The sequence below is a fragment of the Aquarana catesbeiana genome, linkage group LG03 (assembly GCF_042186555.1).
Source record: "Aquarana catesbeiana isolate 2022-GZ linkage group LG03, ASM4218655v1, whole genome shotgun sequence".
NCBI classification, from domain to species: Eukaryota; Metazoa; Chordata; class Amphibia; order Anura; family Ranidae; genus Aquarana; species Aquarana catesbeiana.
In genome coordinates this window covers 64,916,909-64,932,960 of record NC_133326.1, presented here as the reverse complement: position 1 = coordinate 64,932,960, position 16,052 = coordinate 64,916,909, and positions in this window count along the sequence as shown.

The window sequence follows — 16,052 nt, the reverse complement described above, 5'->3', positions numbered from 1 at the left end:
CAGCGGTGTTTTAAACGCAAATTTTTGGAAAAGGGACACTTCCATGAATTTTAAAAAATCCAAACAGTAAAGTTACCCCAATTTTTTTGTATAATGTGAAAGATGATGTTACGCCGAGTAAATAGATACCAAACATGTCACGCTTTATAATTGCACGCACTCGTGGAATGGCGACAAACTATGGTAGCTATGAATTTCCATAGGCGACGCTTTAAAAATTTTTTACGGTTACCAGGTTAGAGTTACAGAGGAGGTCTAGGGCTAGAATTATTGCTGTCGCTCTGACGATCGCGGCGATACCTCACATGTGTGATTTGAACACCGTTTACATATGCGGGCGCGACTTCCGTATGCGTTTTCTTCCCTGCGCGAGCTCACGGGGACGGGGGCGCTTTAAAATTTTTTTTTTTTTTTATTTATTTTATTTATTTTTAGACTTATAAATTGTGTTTTTAAAAAAATGTTTTTTTTTTTTTACTTTTATTGCTGTCACAAGGAATGTAAACATCCCTTGTGACAGTAATAGGTGGTGACAGGTACTCTTTATAGAGGGATCGGGGGTCTAAAAGACCCCCGATCCCTCCTCTGCACTTCAAAGTATTCAGATCGCCGAAAACGGCGATTCTGAATACTGTGTATTTTTTTAAATTCGGCGCCATTGGCAGCCGAGTAAACGGGAAGTGACGTCATGACGTCGCTTCCGCGTTTACATTGAGAAGGCTGGAACGAAGCCGCCCACAGCTTCGTTCCAGCAGCCCACAGCCGCCGGAGGCAGCCGATTGGACACCGGGCTTCCCGATCGCACGGGAGGCCCGGTAAGAGCGGCGGGAGGGGGGGATGTCCCCTCCCGCTCCTCCGGTATAACAGCCGAGCGGCTTTTAGCCGCATCGGTTGTTATATACGGGTAGCCGATCGCCCGCTCAAAACAACGGTACCGGGATGATGCCTGCAGCTGCGGGCATCATCCCGGTATAACCCCGGAAAGCCGAGTACGCACATATGCGTACGGTCGGCGGGAAGGGGTTAACGTCTTTATCAGTTCACCACTTCAGCCCCGGAAGAATTTACCCCCTTCCTGACCAGAGCAGTTTTTGCGATACGGAACTGCGTCACTTTAACTGACAATTGCGCGTTTGTGCGACATGGCACCCAAACAAAATTGACGTCCTTTTTTTCCCACAAATAGAGCTTTCTTTTGGTGGTATTTGATCACCTCTGCGTTTTTTATTTTTTGCGCTATAAACAAAAAAAGAGCGACAATTTTTGAAAAAAAAGCAATTTAGTTTTCAGTTTAGGCCCGATATGTATTCTTCTACATACTTTTGGTAAAAAAAAAAAATTGCAATAAGCGTATATTGATTGGTTATAGCGTCTACAAAATAGGGGATAGATTTATGGCATTTTTATTTATTTGTTTGTTTATTTATTTTTATTAGTAATGGCATCGATCTGCAAATTTTTTTTTTTTATAGTGACTGCGACATTGCGGCGGACACATTGGACACTTTTGACACTATTTTGGGACCAGTGACATTTATACAGCGATCAGTGCTATAAAAATGCACTGATTACTGTATAAATGTCACTGGCAGGGAAGGGGTTAAACACTAGGGGGCAATCAAGGGGTTAAGTGTGTCCTAGGGAGTAATTCTAACTGGGGGGGGGGGATTCGCTCACTACAACATGACAGCGATCACTGCTCCCGATGACAGGGAGCAGTAGATCTGTCATGTTGCAGAACAGGGAAATGCCTTGTTTACATCTCCCCATTCTGCCACTCTGTGTCACGATCGTGGGCCCCTGGCGGACATCGAGTCTGCGTGACCCGCGGGCATGCTCGAGTATGTGGCGCCCACTAAGCTGCGTCTTAAAGGAGACGTACAGATACACCCATTGTGCTGACATACATCGTGCGCTGGTCGGCAAGGGGTTAAAAATAAAATAAAATAAATAAAATAAAATAGCATATCGCATACAGTAGAGCGAGGGCTGTGTTTACCTGCATGAGGATGCACAGGTGTTCCATTCATGTCTATTGAGACACAGTAGCTGCACACACAGCTCCTCCTCCCCAATTTGACGCCTGTGTGGGTGCGGGTGCTCGGGCACCTAAGCTAACAGCAACCAGTTAGGGTTCTTACCCATAGTTGGCTGGGGGCAGTAAAAAGAGGCATCAGAGTCCTTTTTACCACCCCTCCCGCACCCCCCCTAAATTCTAACATTACAGCCAGATTGGGCTGGACACATGCCGCATGCCGATGCTTTGCTCATGACAATTTTATCTCAGCTTGCAGACGTCCTGTCAATCAAACACCTGTGAGGAGGAGGTGTGGGCATGGCTTACTGGCGCTGTGTGTGTTTATGGATGCACACAGCCTGGCTCGGGAGCACTTGTGCACAGGTGATCCTTTAGCACCCACCTCTTGCTAAGGAGACACCTCAAGGAGGGAGAAGGTGACAGCACTGGTGGGGGACTCCAAAAGAGGAGCCAAGGGACCTTTCTGTGCTATATTATTGCATAGAGCAGGTAAGTATAACATTTTTTTATTTCAACAAAAAAAAAATATATTTATATATCCTTTTAGTATCGCTTTAAAAATACATACTTGAATAGATTTTTTTTTTTGTGTGTCACATTAAAGTGGTAATAAACTCTGTACTACCATTTGTACCTACAGGGAAGCTTTATTATAGGCTTGCCTGTAGGTATTGTTAATATCTCCTAAACTTGCACAGTTTAGGAGATATTTAGGCTCTATTCACACTAATAAGTTTTTTGATGCATTTTGCAGAAATGCATGGGAATTTTTTAACATGGGTTCCTATGGAACATGTTCACATCAATGCATTTTTGTGCCTCTGCGTTTTTGCATGTAATAGAATTCAATGGACCCGCATCCAAAATGCAAGTACTGCGTTTTTTGCAGCGTTTTGCATTTTTTTCCTTTCTTTTTTTTTTTTACACTGTATACAGTATATAAAAAACCACTGTAAAAAAAAAACCCGCAAAACGCGGCAAAAACGCATGTTCAAAAACGCGGCAAGCACCGCAAAAAGCACTGCAGAGACGCTCAAAAGCAACATGCATAGATGTGAATCGAGCCTTAGGCTGGATTCACACCTATGCAGTTTTAGTGCTTTTTGCATTTTGCAGATTTGAACTAGAGTCCATTTAACATTGTTTCCTATGGAACACGTTCTGTAGTGCAAATCTGCAAAATGCAAAAAGCACTAAAAATGCATAGGTGTGAATCCAGCCTTATAGAGCGTACACACGGTCGGACATTGATCGGACATTCCAACAACAAAATCCATGGATTTTTTCCGACGGATGTTGGCTCAAACTTGTCTTGCATACACACGGTCACACAAAGTTGTCGGAAAATCCGATCGTTCTGAACGCGGTGACGTAAAACACGTACGTTGGGACTATAAACGGGGCAGTGGCCAATAGCTTTCATCTCTTTATTTATTCTGAGCATGCGTGGCACTTTGTCCGTCGGATTTGTGTACACACGATCGGAATTTCCGACAACGGATTTTGTTGTCGGAAAATTTTATCTCCTGCTCTCCAACTTTGTGTGTCGGAAAATCCGATGGACAATGTCCGATGGAGCCGACAACACTCTCCGATCGGACATTTTCCATCGGAGAATCCGACCGTGTGTACGGGCCATTAGAGTGCATGCAGCCGGTGATGTTTACGGTGCACGAGCTCTGAGGCCTGGTTCACACCTATGCAGGTGCATTTTGCATTTTTCAATACACATTTTTGATCCATTGAAGTCTTTGGAACCAAAAACTAGAAAAAAGTCCCTGACCCTTTCCATAAAATGCACAGATGTGAACTACATCCATAGGAAACCATGTTAAATGGACTATAGTGCGTTTCTGCAAAACTGAAAATGCACTAAAAAAATGCATAGGTGTGAACCAGGACTAAAGGTTCGGCACACAGTGCTGGACCTTCAGAGTCCGTGCCGTAAACGGCGATCCCCCACATGCGCGGGAGTGATGTCATAGCACCTCCGGCCACTCCTGATCCGAAGGATGTGAACCTGGAAGGAAGCCCTCTTATGGATGATAATGATGGAGGGCTTCCTTCTAAGGTAAGTCTCTCATAATGTGTTAGTATGCAATGCATACTAGCACATTATGACATTGCCTTGCAGGGAATTATTATTTTTTTTCAACAACTACGGCTTACTACCACTTTTTGTGTTGCTGGCCAGCCTTTTCGGTGCTTGCTAGACGTGCTTTTTTTTTTTTCCCTTAATTTAAAGCGGAGCTCCGCCGACATTTTTTTTTTTAAAGTCAGCAGCTACAAATACTGCAGCTGCTGACTTTTAAAACATGGACACTTACCTGTTCAGGGCGCCCGCGATGTCGGCACCCGAGGCTGAATCGTCTCTCGGTCTTCGGGTGCTGCCGCCTCCATCTTCGGTAAGGGAATCAGGAAGTGAAGGCTTGCGGCTTCACTTCCCGGTTCCCTACTGCGCATGCATGAGTCGCGCAGCGCAAAACGGATGGTCCCCGCTTTCTCTGGGACCTGTGTGTTTCCCAGCAGACAGTGGGGGGGGGGGAGTGGCGTAAATAACCGCAGATTCTGCGGATATCTATGCCGGAAGTGGGTGCAAATACCTGTAATATACAGGTATCTGCACCCCCCTGAAAGGTGCCAACTGTGACACCGGAGGGGGGGAGGAATCCGATGAGTGGAAGTTCCACTTTTGGGTGGAACGCCACTTTAATTTGCTTATGGGAACTTTACCCTGGTGTAGACTTTCACAGACAGTTTTATCTTGTACGCCTCTTTCACGCCACTAATAGTATTTATATAGCTCATGTGACCTATCTTTTATTGAGGAGGAACGTGCAGGAAGACACAGAACAAGAACATGTCATCATTACAGGGGATAGAAAGGATCTGATTTATTGCTGGAGAACGAGGTGTGGTCCCCTGGAGTGTGAAGGAGTCCTGGAATCTTGTATTTCTGTGCTATGTGTTCTCTAGAACCTGTTCTTGTAGGGAAGCTAGAGGAAAAAAACTAAACCAGATCTTGCCTGACATATGACCGAATGGATGCAATGAACACAGCTTCGTTTATTCACTTAGGGTGGATTCACACCTATGCAGTTTTAGTGCCTTTTGCATTTTGCAGATTTGCACTTCAGAACGTGTTCCATAGGAAACCATGGTAAATGGACTGTAGTGCAAATCTGCAAAATGCAAAAAGCACTAAAACTGCCTAGGTGTGAATCGAGCCTAAGGCTCGATTCACACCTATGCATGTTGCTTTTGGGCGTTTTTGGAGGTTTTTTTTTCATGCTTGCCACGTTTTTGAGCAGCGTTTTTGCGGCGTTTTTGCCGCGATTTGCGTTTTGCGTTTTTTTTTTTTTTTTTTACAGTTTTTTTTTACAGTCTAAAAAAAAAATAAAAAAAAAAAATAAAAAAACAAACAAAACGGCAAAAACGCATCAAAAACGCTGCAAAAACGCTGCAAAAACGGTGCACTTGCGTTTTTGATGCTTGTCCATTGAATTCTATTACATGCAAAACGCTGCATTTTGCATGAAAAAAAGTCCCTGACCCTTTCCAAAAATGCAGAGAAACAAAAAGGCATTGATGTGAACATGTTCCATAGGAACCCATGTTAAAAAATTCCCGTGCATTTCTGCAAAATGCAAAATGCATCAAAAAACGCGCTAGTGTGAATGGAGCCTAAAGGCCCTTTCACACAGGCACTGGGGGTGGGGTAAAAACAGGTAGCAGAGCCACACTTTTATTGCCCCCTGTAATTTTACTATTAAACTAGCCATACACTATACAATTTTTCTTATTCAATTTCCTTTAGATTTACCTTCAACTATGTAGTACAAGGGCCTGCCTGATTGCAAACAAATTGAAAGTGTTTACGCTTGACCTCATATTAGATGGTCTAAAAGAAAATTGTATAATGTATGGCCAGCTTAAGGCCTGATTCATACTTATGCATTTTTTTGTGCTTTTTTCATTTTGCAAATTTTGCACTACTACAGTCCATTAAACATGGTTTCCTATGGAACACATTCTGTAGTGCAAATCTGCAAAATGCAAAAAGCACCAAGGCCGCTTTCACACTGGGGTGTTGGCGGTAAAGCGCCCTTATTTTTAGCGGTGCTTTACCTTCGTCTTTGCGGAGGTTTTCGGCTGCTAGCGGGGCGCTTTTAACTCCCGCTAGCGGCTGAAAAAGGGTTAAAACGACCCGCAATGCATCGCTTTGCCGGTGGTTCGGCGCTGCCCATTCATTTCAAAGGGCAGGAGCGGTTTAGGATCGGCGCTCCTCCACCGCTCCAAAGGTGCTGCTTGCAGGAGTTTTTTTTAACGTCCTGTCAACGCATCGCCTCAGTGTGAAAGCCTGAGTGCTGCAGGGGAGCCGTTTTTCAGGCGCTTTACAGGCGCTATTTTTAGCCCAAAAGCACTTGAAAAATGCCGCATTGTGAAAGGGCTCTAAAAATGCAAAGGTGTGAATCAGGCCTAAGGCCCCATTCACACTAGCGCGTTTTTTGATGCATTTTGCATTTTGCAGAAATGCACGGGAATTTTTTAACATGGGTTCCTATGGAACATGTTCACATCAATGCTTTTTTGTATCTCTGCGTTTTTGGAAAGGGTCGGGGACTTTTTTTCATGCAAAAAGCAGCGTTTTGCATGTAATGGATTTCAATGGACAAGCATCAAAAACGCAAGTGCACCGTTTTTGCAGCGTTTTTGCAGCGTTTTTGGTGCGTTTTTGCCGTTTTTTTATTTTTTTTTTTTTTTATTTTTTGTAATTTTTTTTTAAGACTGTAAAAAAAAAATGAAAAAAAAAAAAAAAAACGCAAATCGCGGCAAAAACGCGGCAAAAACGCGGCTCAAAAACGCGGCAAGCATGAAAAAAAAACCTCCAAAAACGCTCAAAAGCAACATGCATAGGTGTGAATCGAGCCTAACAGCCTGACAGGGCTGCACTCATGCAATGTCCAGGGCATTTTTATCTGCAGAGTTTGACAGGCGGCACCACCTGTTAAACTTGCCCATTGCAATCAGTGGGGCTGCAAAGTAACTGCAGGGCTAAAACTTGGCTCGCAGTTGTGACACGCTCCTGCAAAGTAAAATTGCCAATTGGCAATTAAAAAAAACTTCACCCTAACATATTTTTTATGGTTGCACCAATACCAGTATCGGTGCCGATACTAAACATTTGCACAAGTACTTGTGCAAATGCTCTGATACTAAAACTGATACCTTCCGTCTTTATGGAGAGAGATACAGGAGGATATCTCAGAAGGGTGTGATAGCTCTGGCAAGTGCTCTACCTCTACACCACCAAGGCAGAGGCAGGGGAGCTGGGCGTTATGTGTAAAAAATAAATGCATCTAAGGACAATGATCGATTTCTAAAAAAAAAAAGTCACATGACACTAAAAATGGATATCCGTGCATCACTAGTATTTTTTTCCCCTGCCTTTTCTCCCTTCCCCCCTCTTGCGTTTGGATATGTTTTTTAATTTTATAGTATTTTTTCTGGTTTCTAGCTTAGGCCACACTGATGTCATACATCCCAGGAGTCTTCAGGAGGGGAGGAGGGGCTTTCTCAGCTAAGAATGCCTGAGCTAAGAGCAGATGGATTCCAGGAAGTAAATGCTACATGAGTCCTCTACCCTTACTCAAGATGGCCACGGCCAGAAATACTAGGGGGTGTTTTTTGGAGTGATTTCTCAACAACATAAAGCATGGAGACATGGATGGGTGAGGGAGTTTTCTTTTGACTATTAAAAGTGACTTAAATAGTAAATAAAGAATTCGAAAAATGTAAATAAATTATAATTTTCAGTTTGTGGTGCTCAGAGTTTAGTTCCACTTTAATGTTGGCAGTCAGACACTTTTTATCACATTGGAAGGTTTTCCAATCTGCTATAAACAAGGAAGGTTCAAAGTTCTGTGTACGCCTCACTGTCAGCCTGTGAAAGGAGAGCATTTACTTCTTCAACCTCCTTCTTCCTGGAGATGTCTTCTTATGACCAGCCTTATCCATTTATTTATTGATTACAGATATTTATACAGCACTGGAAGTGTATGCAGAGCTTTACATACTGTATATTCATATCAGTCCCCGCCCTCAAGGAGCTTACAATCTAAGGTCCCTAACTCTCATTCATACATACACATTGTAGGGCCAATCTGAAGTGGGGTCAGTTAACCTACCCGCATGTCTTTGTAGTGTCGGAGGAAACGGGAGAACCCGGAGGAAACCCACACAGTCATACAGAGAAAATTAAGATGTTATCTTAATATTATAAAAGTGATATTAACCACTTCAATACTGGGCACTTTGCCCCCTTCCTGCCCAAGCCAATTTTCAGCTTTCAGCGCTGTCGCTGTTTAAATGACAATTGCGCTGTCATGCTACACTGTACCCAAACAACATTTTTATAATTATGTTCCCACAAATAGAGCTTTATTTTGGTGGTATTTAATCACCTTCTGGGGTTTTTATTTTTTGCTAAACAAATAAAAAAAAAGACCGAAAATTTTGAAAAAAAAAAAGTTTCTTTGTTTCTGTTATAAAATTTTGTAAATAAGTTCGTTTTTCTCCTTCACTGATGAGGCTGCACTGATGAACACTGAAGGGCACCAATGAGGTGGCACTGATGATGGGCACTGATATGTGACACTGATATGCGACACCGATGGGCTCTGAAAGGCTGCACTGATGGGTACTTATGGGTGGCACTGGGCACTGAAAGGCTGCACTGATGGGTACTTATGGGTGGTACTGATGGGCACTGATAGGTGGGCACTGGGCATGGATAGGCACTGATGGACACTGATAGATGGCACTGATAGGCATCACTGCTAAGGAGGCACTGGCAGGCATTAGTGATGGGCACTGGCACCATTTGTGGGCACAGATTGGCATCCCTGGTGGCCATGGGTGGCATACCTGGTGGTCATTAGTGGTGGCCATCCCAGGTGGTCCTGGGTGGGCATCCTCGTTGGGGGGGCTGTGCTGATAATCATTCAATGCAGTCTAGAGCTGGGCGATTTTCTCCAAAAAAAAAAAAAAAACTTGATTCACGATTCAAATCGAGTTTTTTTTTTTTTTTTCTAATGGACACCGTGCCGGTCCTGAGGAGCTGCAGGCAGGAGTTTTTAGGCGAGGCCGCGGCTTCGTCCTAGTCCAGTGTCAGTGCCGGTCCTGGGGAGCTGCAGGCAGGAGTTTTTAGGCGAGGCCGCAGCTTCGGCCTAGTCCGCGGCATCTGGCCTTGTGGACTAGGCCGAAGCCGCGACCTTGCCTAAAAACTCCTGCCTGCAGCTCCTCAGGACCGGCGCGGTGTCAGCGCCAGTCCTGGTGAAAAAAAAAAAAATCTAAAAAATCTGATTTCCTGAAAATTTGAATCGATTTAACCTCTCAACTCGATTCAAGATTCAAATCGATTTTTTCCCCAGCCCTAATGCAGACCCCCCATGTCAGGTGAACAGCAGCCGATCGGCTCTCCTCTACTCGTGTCTGTCAGACGTGAGTGAGGAAAAGCCGAACAATATATTACAGGCTATTTAAAACACCCAGACATTTTCAAAAAACATTATCAAAAAATATGGGGATTTGGTCACACCATATTATTATATGGTGCTTAAGCCCACTTACTGCGACAAAGTACCCCATGGTATACACGGCTCTTCCTGTTTACATCGTGATCAGCTGTGATTGGGCACAGCTGATCACGTGGTAAAGAGTCTCCGTCAGACTCTTTACCTAGATCAGAGTTGCGGTGTGTCAGACTGACACGCCTCAACAAAGATCGCCGTGCTGCGCGCCCACGCGAGCACGTGGTGGCTTGTTATCCTGATCACGTCATATGACCTGCGGTCAGGATAACAGAACCACTTTGCTGATGTCATATTGCTATATGATGGGCGGCAAATGGTTAAAGGATTTTTTTTTTTTTAAACAAACATGTTATACTTACCTGCCCTGTGCAGTGGTTTTGCACAGAGCAGCCCAGATCCTCCTCTTCTCGGGTCCCCTGCCGACGCTCCAGGCCCCTAGCTCCTGCTGATTCCCCCCACAGCAAGCAGCTTGCTGTGGGGGCACTCAAGCAGCCACGCTCTCAAGCTGCTGCTCTGCGTGCACGTTGAGACACAGAGCTGATTGGCTCACTGGCTGTGAGTGACAGCAGCGGAAGCCAGTGGCTCCCACTGTTGCCTCAGCCAATCAGGAGTGAGAGTCCTCAGGGAGCCAAGTCTCTCGTGGACATCACTGGATCGAGAGGGGGCTCAGGTAAGTATTAGTGGGGCTGAGGGGGGGAGCAGCACACAGAAGGTTTTTTATCGTCATGCGTCATAAAATTACCAGAGCAAGTGAACAGCCATGTCAAGCTATAATGTAAAAATTCTGGTTGGCCTCCGGGGTGGGGGGTGGCGGAAAAAACCTCGGCTCAGCATCCTGTTTTTACTGACCCCCCCTTGCAGCCATCACGTAATATGGGCCTTGTGCTATGGGACAATGGAGGCCACTACCCCCCTATCATATCGATGTGTACAGAACATTCGAGAATCAGTACAAAAGAGAAAAAAGAAGAAGAATGGTAAGACAGCAATTTGTCCATCTCTAGGGGGAGTTACAATGTTCAGTATGGTAAACCCATGTGACCTTCCCTTTCATTTTAGCTTAAAGCGGAGTTCCACACAAAAATGGAACTTCCGCTTTTCGGAACCCTCCCCCCCTCCGGTGTCACATTTGACACCTTTCAGGGGGGAGGGGGGTGCAGATACCTGTCTAATACAGGTATTTGCACCCACTTCCGGCATAGACTCCCATGGAAGTCTATGCCTCTTCCCGTCCCGACCGCGCTGTCTGCTGGGAACACACAGCTCCCAGCAGAGAGCGGGGACCACTAGGGACGCGCAGCGCGACTCGCGCATGCGCAGTAGGGAACCGGGAAGTGAAGCCGCAACGCTTCACTTCCTGATTCCCTCACCTAGGATGGCGGCGGCAGCTGCCGAGAACCGAGCGGGTTCTCAGCGTCCCCTGCCGACATCGCTAGACCCCGGGACAGGTAAGTGGCCATGTATTAAAAGTCAGCAGCTGCAGTATTTGTAGCTGCTGGCTTTTAATATTTTTTTTTTTTGGCGGTGTGGGTGAACCCCCGCTTTAATAACAATAAACATTTGCAACTGTGAGATCACAGAGCATGAAAGAAAGAAGAGAGACAAGACAAAAAAAAAAAAAAAAAAAAAAAAGCTAAGAGAGCTGAAAGTAGAGTAGATAGAGAGAGAGGCGACAGTTGGGATGAAAGGGAATGGGGGAGAGAGGGGGTGAAGAGGATGGGGAGAGAGGGGGTGAAGGGGATGGGGAGAGAGGGGGTGAAGAGGATGGGGAGAGAGGGGGTGAAGGGGATGGGGAGAGAGGGGGTGAAGGGAAAGGGGGAGAGAGGGGGTGAAGAGGATGGGGAGAGAGGGGGTGAAGGGGATGGGGAGAGAGGGGGTGAAGAGGATGGGGAGAGAGGGGGTGAAGGGGATGGGGAGAGAGGGGGTGAGGGGATGGGGAGAGAGGGGGTGAAGGGGATGGGGAGAGAGGGAGTGAAGGGAATGGGGAGAGAGGGGGTAAAGGGAAAGGGGGAGAGAGGGGGTGAAGAGGATGGGGAGAGAGGGGGTGAAGGGGATGGGGAGAGAGGGGGTGAGGGGATGGGGAGAGAGGGGGTGAAGGGGATGGGGAGAGAGGGGGTGAAGGGGATGGGGAGAGAGGGGGTGAGGGGATGGGGAGAGAGGGGGTGAAGGGGATGGGGAGAGAGGGGGTGAGGGGATGGGGAGAGAGGGGGTGAAGGGGATGGGGAGAGAGGGGGTGAAGGGGATGGGGAGAGAGGGGGTGAAGGGGATGGGGAGAGAGGGGGTGAGGGGATGGGGAGAGAGGGGGTGAGGGGATGGGGAGAGAGGGGGTGAAGGGGATGGGGAGAGAGGGGGTGAGGGGATGGGGAGAGAGGGGGTGAAGGGGATGGGGAAGAAAAAACTGGGGCAAGGGGGTGGCTCAGATCTCCAGAACCTTGGTGTCGTACTACTGCTATTTTAGTCTGTGATTGTGCTTCCAAATAGAGTGCGACCTTCATCAGAATAGACAAACATGTTCCAAAGTGACCACGTCTTTGAATAACGTTCTTGTTGGTGCTGTGCTGTTAGGATTAGGTCCTCCTATTTATTGATCTGTTCTACTTCTGAGCCACACCCTAATAGTCAGAGATTGTGGGGTTTTCCACTTCAGCGGAATGCATGATTTGGCAGCGTCAAGGAGGTGACGAATAATCGATTTTTTTGTAGGACTTCACCGGGACAGCTGAGACGTGGAGGAGGAAGAAGGCAGGGTCATCTGGAATTTGCCGATCTGGGAATGTCTGGACAATATTTTTGACCTCTGACCAAAATTGTGCTATGATAGGGCATGTCTGAAAGACGTGTAGTAGTGTACCCCGCTCCTCCTGGCATCTCCAGCAATCGATCTGAAGTTGCGGGGAAATTTTTGCTTAACCTCACTGGTGTTCTATACCACCTGGTTAAAATTTTAAAATTGGTTTCCTGCGTTTTTGTGCAGATGGATGATTTGTATTTAACCACTTGCTTACTGGGCACTTAAACCCCCCTCCTGCCCAGACCAATTTTCAGCTTTCAGCGCTGACGCACTTTGAATGACAATTGCGCGGTCATACAACATTGTACCCAAATGAAATTTTTATCATTTTTTTCCCACAAATAGAGCTTTCTTTTGGTGGTATTTAATCACAGCTGGGGTTTTTATTTTTTGCTAAACAAACAAAAAAAGATGGAAATTTTTGAAAAAAAAAAAAAATCATGTTTAATAGTTTGTTATAAAAGCTTGCAAACAGGTAATTTTTCTCCTTCATTGATATGCGCTGATGAGGCAGCACTGGTGGGCACTGATAGGCTGCACTGATGGGCACTGATAGGCACAGTTAAGGCGGCACTGATAGGCACAGTTAAGGCGGCAATAATAGGCACAGTTAAGGCCGCACTGATGGGACAGATAAGACGGCACTGATAGGTACCACTGATGGGTGGCACGGATGGGCACTGATAGGTACCACTGATGGGGGGCACTGATGGGTGGCACTGATGGGCACTGGTAGGTGACAGTGATGGGCACTGATAGGTTGCACTGATGTGGGCGCTGATGGGTGGCACTGTGGGCACTGATGGGTGGCACTGTGGGCACTGATGGGTGGCACTGATTGATGGCACTGTGGGCACTGATGGGTGACGCTGGTGGGCACTGCTGCCTATTGCTGTGTGTTAGAAGATCGCCGTGATCGGGACTGATGTCCCGATCACGGCCGCCGGTGATCGGGTTTTTTTTCCTCCTCACGCTTTACCGGCTCTGTTTACATCACATGATCAGCTGTCATTGGCTGACAGCTGATCATGTGGTAAAGGGTCAGGACCGACCCCTTACTCTGGTCTGTGATCAGGCGAGTCTCATAGACTCAAAATAGGGGGTGGGTACAGCGCTACTCCAGTGATGTTATAAAGGTAATTTACACAATAAGCAGCTAACACACCTCTAAGACAAAGACAGAAGTAATTGGATCAACAAATATATATAAAGTGTAGCGCTATGTGTACAAACAAAAATAAAAAACTTAAGTTCGAGCCATCTTTCAATGGCCAGAAAATGAAGTGAACATGAAAAATACTTCAAGAATGAGATGAAAGTGACTCTATACAAAAAGTGCACTATATAATACAAAATGATATGTAAAACATAATAATATCATCAATACACCAGTGAAATGTGAAGACAGGGCCAGATTATAATTGGATGGGAAATCAACCCAAAGAAAAGTCTATAAATATTTAAAATTGTGTTCCTGATGAAAATCAAAAACCACCACCAACAGTCTCTGAGGGTTAACTGATGAAAACAACAACGGAATGTCACTGGTGGGTGAAGAGGTAAAACACCAAATGAAATGTGATGTCTTGAATAGGTAACAGGGCCATCACCAAAGCATCTGAGGAGGCTTACCGGAAGTAGGGGACTTGAAAAGACATACGTCTTACAAGTCTCAAAACGCTTGTTTAGCCGCCAGGGCTGGCAGGATAAAACATCTGGTATCCACAACTTCAATTCAAGGAGGGGGGAAGATCTCAACAGCTCGAACCGTCCAGACGTATCCACAAACCCACCAGATGTTTATTTAAAAACCATGAGAGGAAAAAAACTCACATGGCATAATATTGTTTAAAAAGCATACATTTAATGGAACAAATAAAAAAACACTCACATGGTATATGATCATAAACAGCTCAAATATTGTCAAACGCGGTGATCATAGGGAATCCACCCAACATGTTTCGGCTACCAAGCCTTCATCTGGGGTGTGGACCCCCCCTATCCCACCGCTATTTAAACTAAAAATGACCCCCACTGGGAGTGTCACAACACAGGAAGTGACCGACTGACGTCACTTCCGGTTCTCAAATTAGTGTATACATACTGTATATAAAATGTATCATAGAGACAGTAGGCGATGTTTATGTCGCCAATCAAAAGATTCATAGTCAGAAATAAATGTAAAAAAATGTAAAAAATGCTGACATTGTAGCCGGCCGGTCGGTCCGGAAGTATTCGGGGTTAAAACCAAGCCTCCTTCTCGGCCCGGCCAGATTGTATAGGACAGAGCGTCATCACGCTCCGCCCCCTTCTTTTTCTCCTCGGTCAAACCCTGGAGCCATGCGCGGAAGCGGAACTCACAAACGGGAAGTTCGCCCGCGCACCACGCCTCGCTTTGGGCGGTGGATCGTATAGGTCGGGGCACCACAACACCACGCCCCCGGATCTCGCATCGATGTCTATTAAAAGTGCGGCCGGCCTCATTAAAGGTCCGCCCACATTACCGCCCACATAGCCGGAGCAAAGCCCAACCTCCTGTCCACAACGGCATGTAAACTCCCTATATGGAGAGCCGTAGTTGGACGGAGAGGGCCGGAAATGAGTCATAGCGCTCTGGCCATGAAAAACAGTGTCAGCAAAGGTGGTAAAAACAAACATTGTGTAGAACATATATGCCGTGGGTCAAAAGGTCCGGCAAAAATAACAAAATAATGAAGTCTAACAGGAAGTGAATAATAAATTTGGGAGGATGGTGACACTACCAATGAGGGGCATCCCACCTAACATATATACTCCAACATATATAGGGGGAACTAACAGTAAAAATCCTATGCAAAGGGGAACATTTGCCATATGGGGAAAAAATTGAATCAAAAAATGAATCAAAAAACAAAAATAAATTGTTAGTAATCAGAACACTACAACTAGCAGTGATAAGCTACCGTAGATATAAATTACGAATATTTGTTCCAAAAGGTGCAAAGATAAAATGGAATAAAATGAATGTACCAAAAAATTGGAGGTCATAAATAAAATAACTATGCCTGATTGATAAATGAGTTGATGTCCCACTCCACGTTAATACCTTGCGGAAAGTGGGAACCCAATTCATAAATCCAGTAGGTCTCCAACCTGGAGACCCCCCTAAGTATTGACCCCCCCCCGCCAGGGGGCCACATATTTATCAATAATAGGAAACTGGGTGCCCTCAGGGTTACGATCATGGAATTCTCTGTAATGACGGGGCACAGTGTGTTTGGTACTACCTGCCTTAATAAGATTGATGTGCTCAGAGACTGTCGTGGTGAAGGACCTAATCACCGGGCGCGCAGGCCGCTCATGCACAGGACGACGTCAATAGACGTCGTCCCGGCAATTTAGATCCGCGCTGTTGCCGTCATTTGGCAATGGCCCGAATCTGAAGCGGTTAAAGTGGAGGATGCATTGTTTCTGTTGTGGACTAAATGTACGGTTCAAGTCTCGTTCCCAGTCAGCAATGCAGCTTAGGGAGTAGGAGTCTGAGGGAGTGATCAGAAGATTATACATGATCGAGAGCGTGTGTGATAACACCCCTTCCGTTGAACATATTTCCTCTAAGGTTTTGAGAGGTTGATCGAAATTGCTTGGG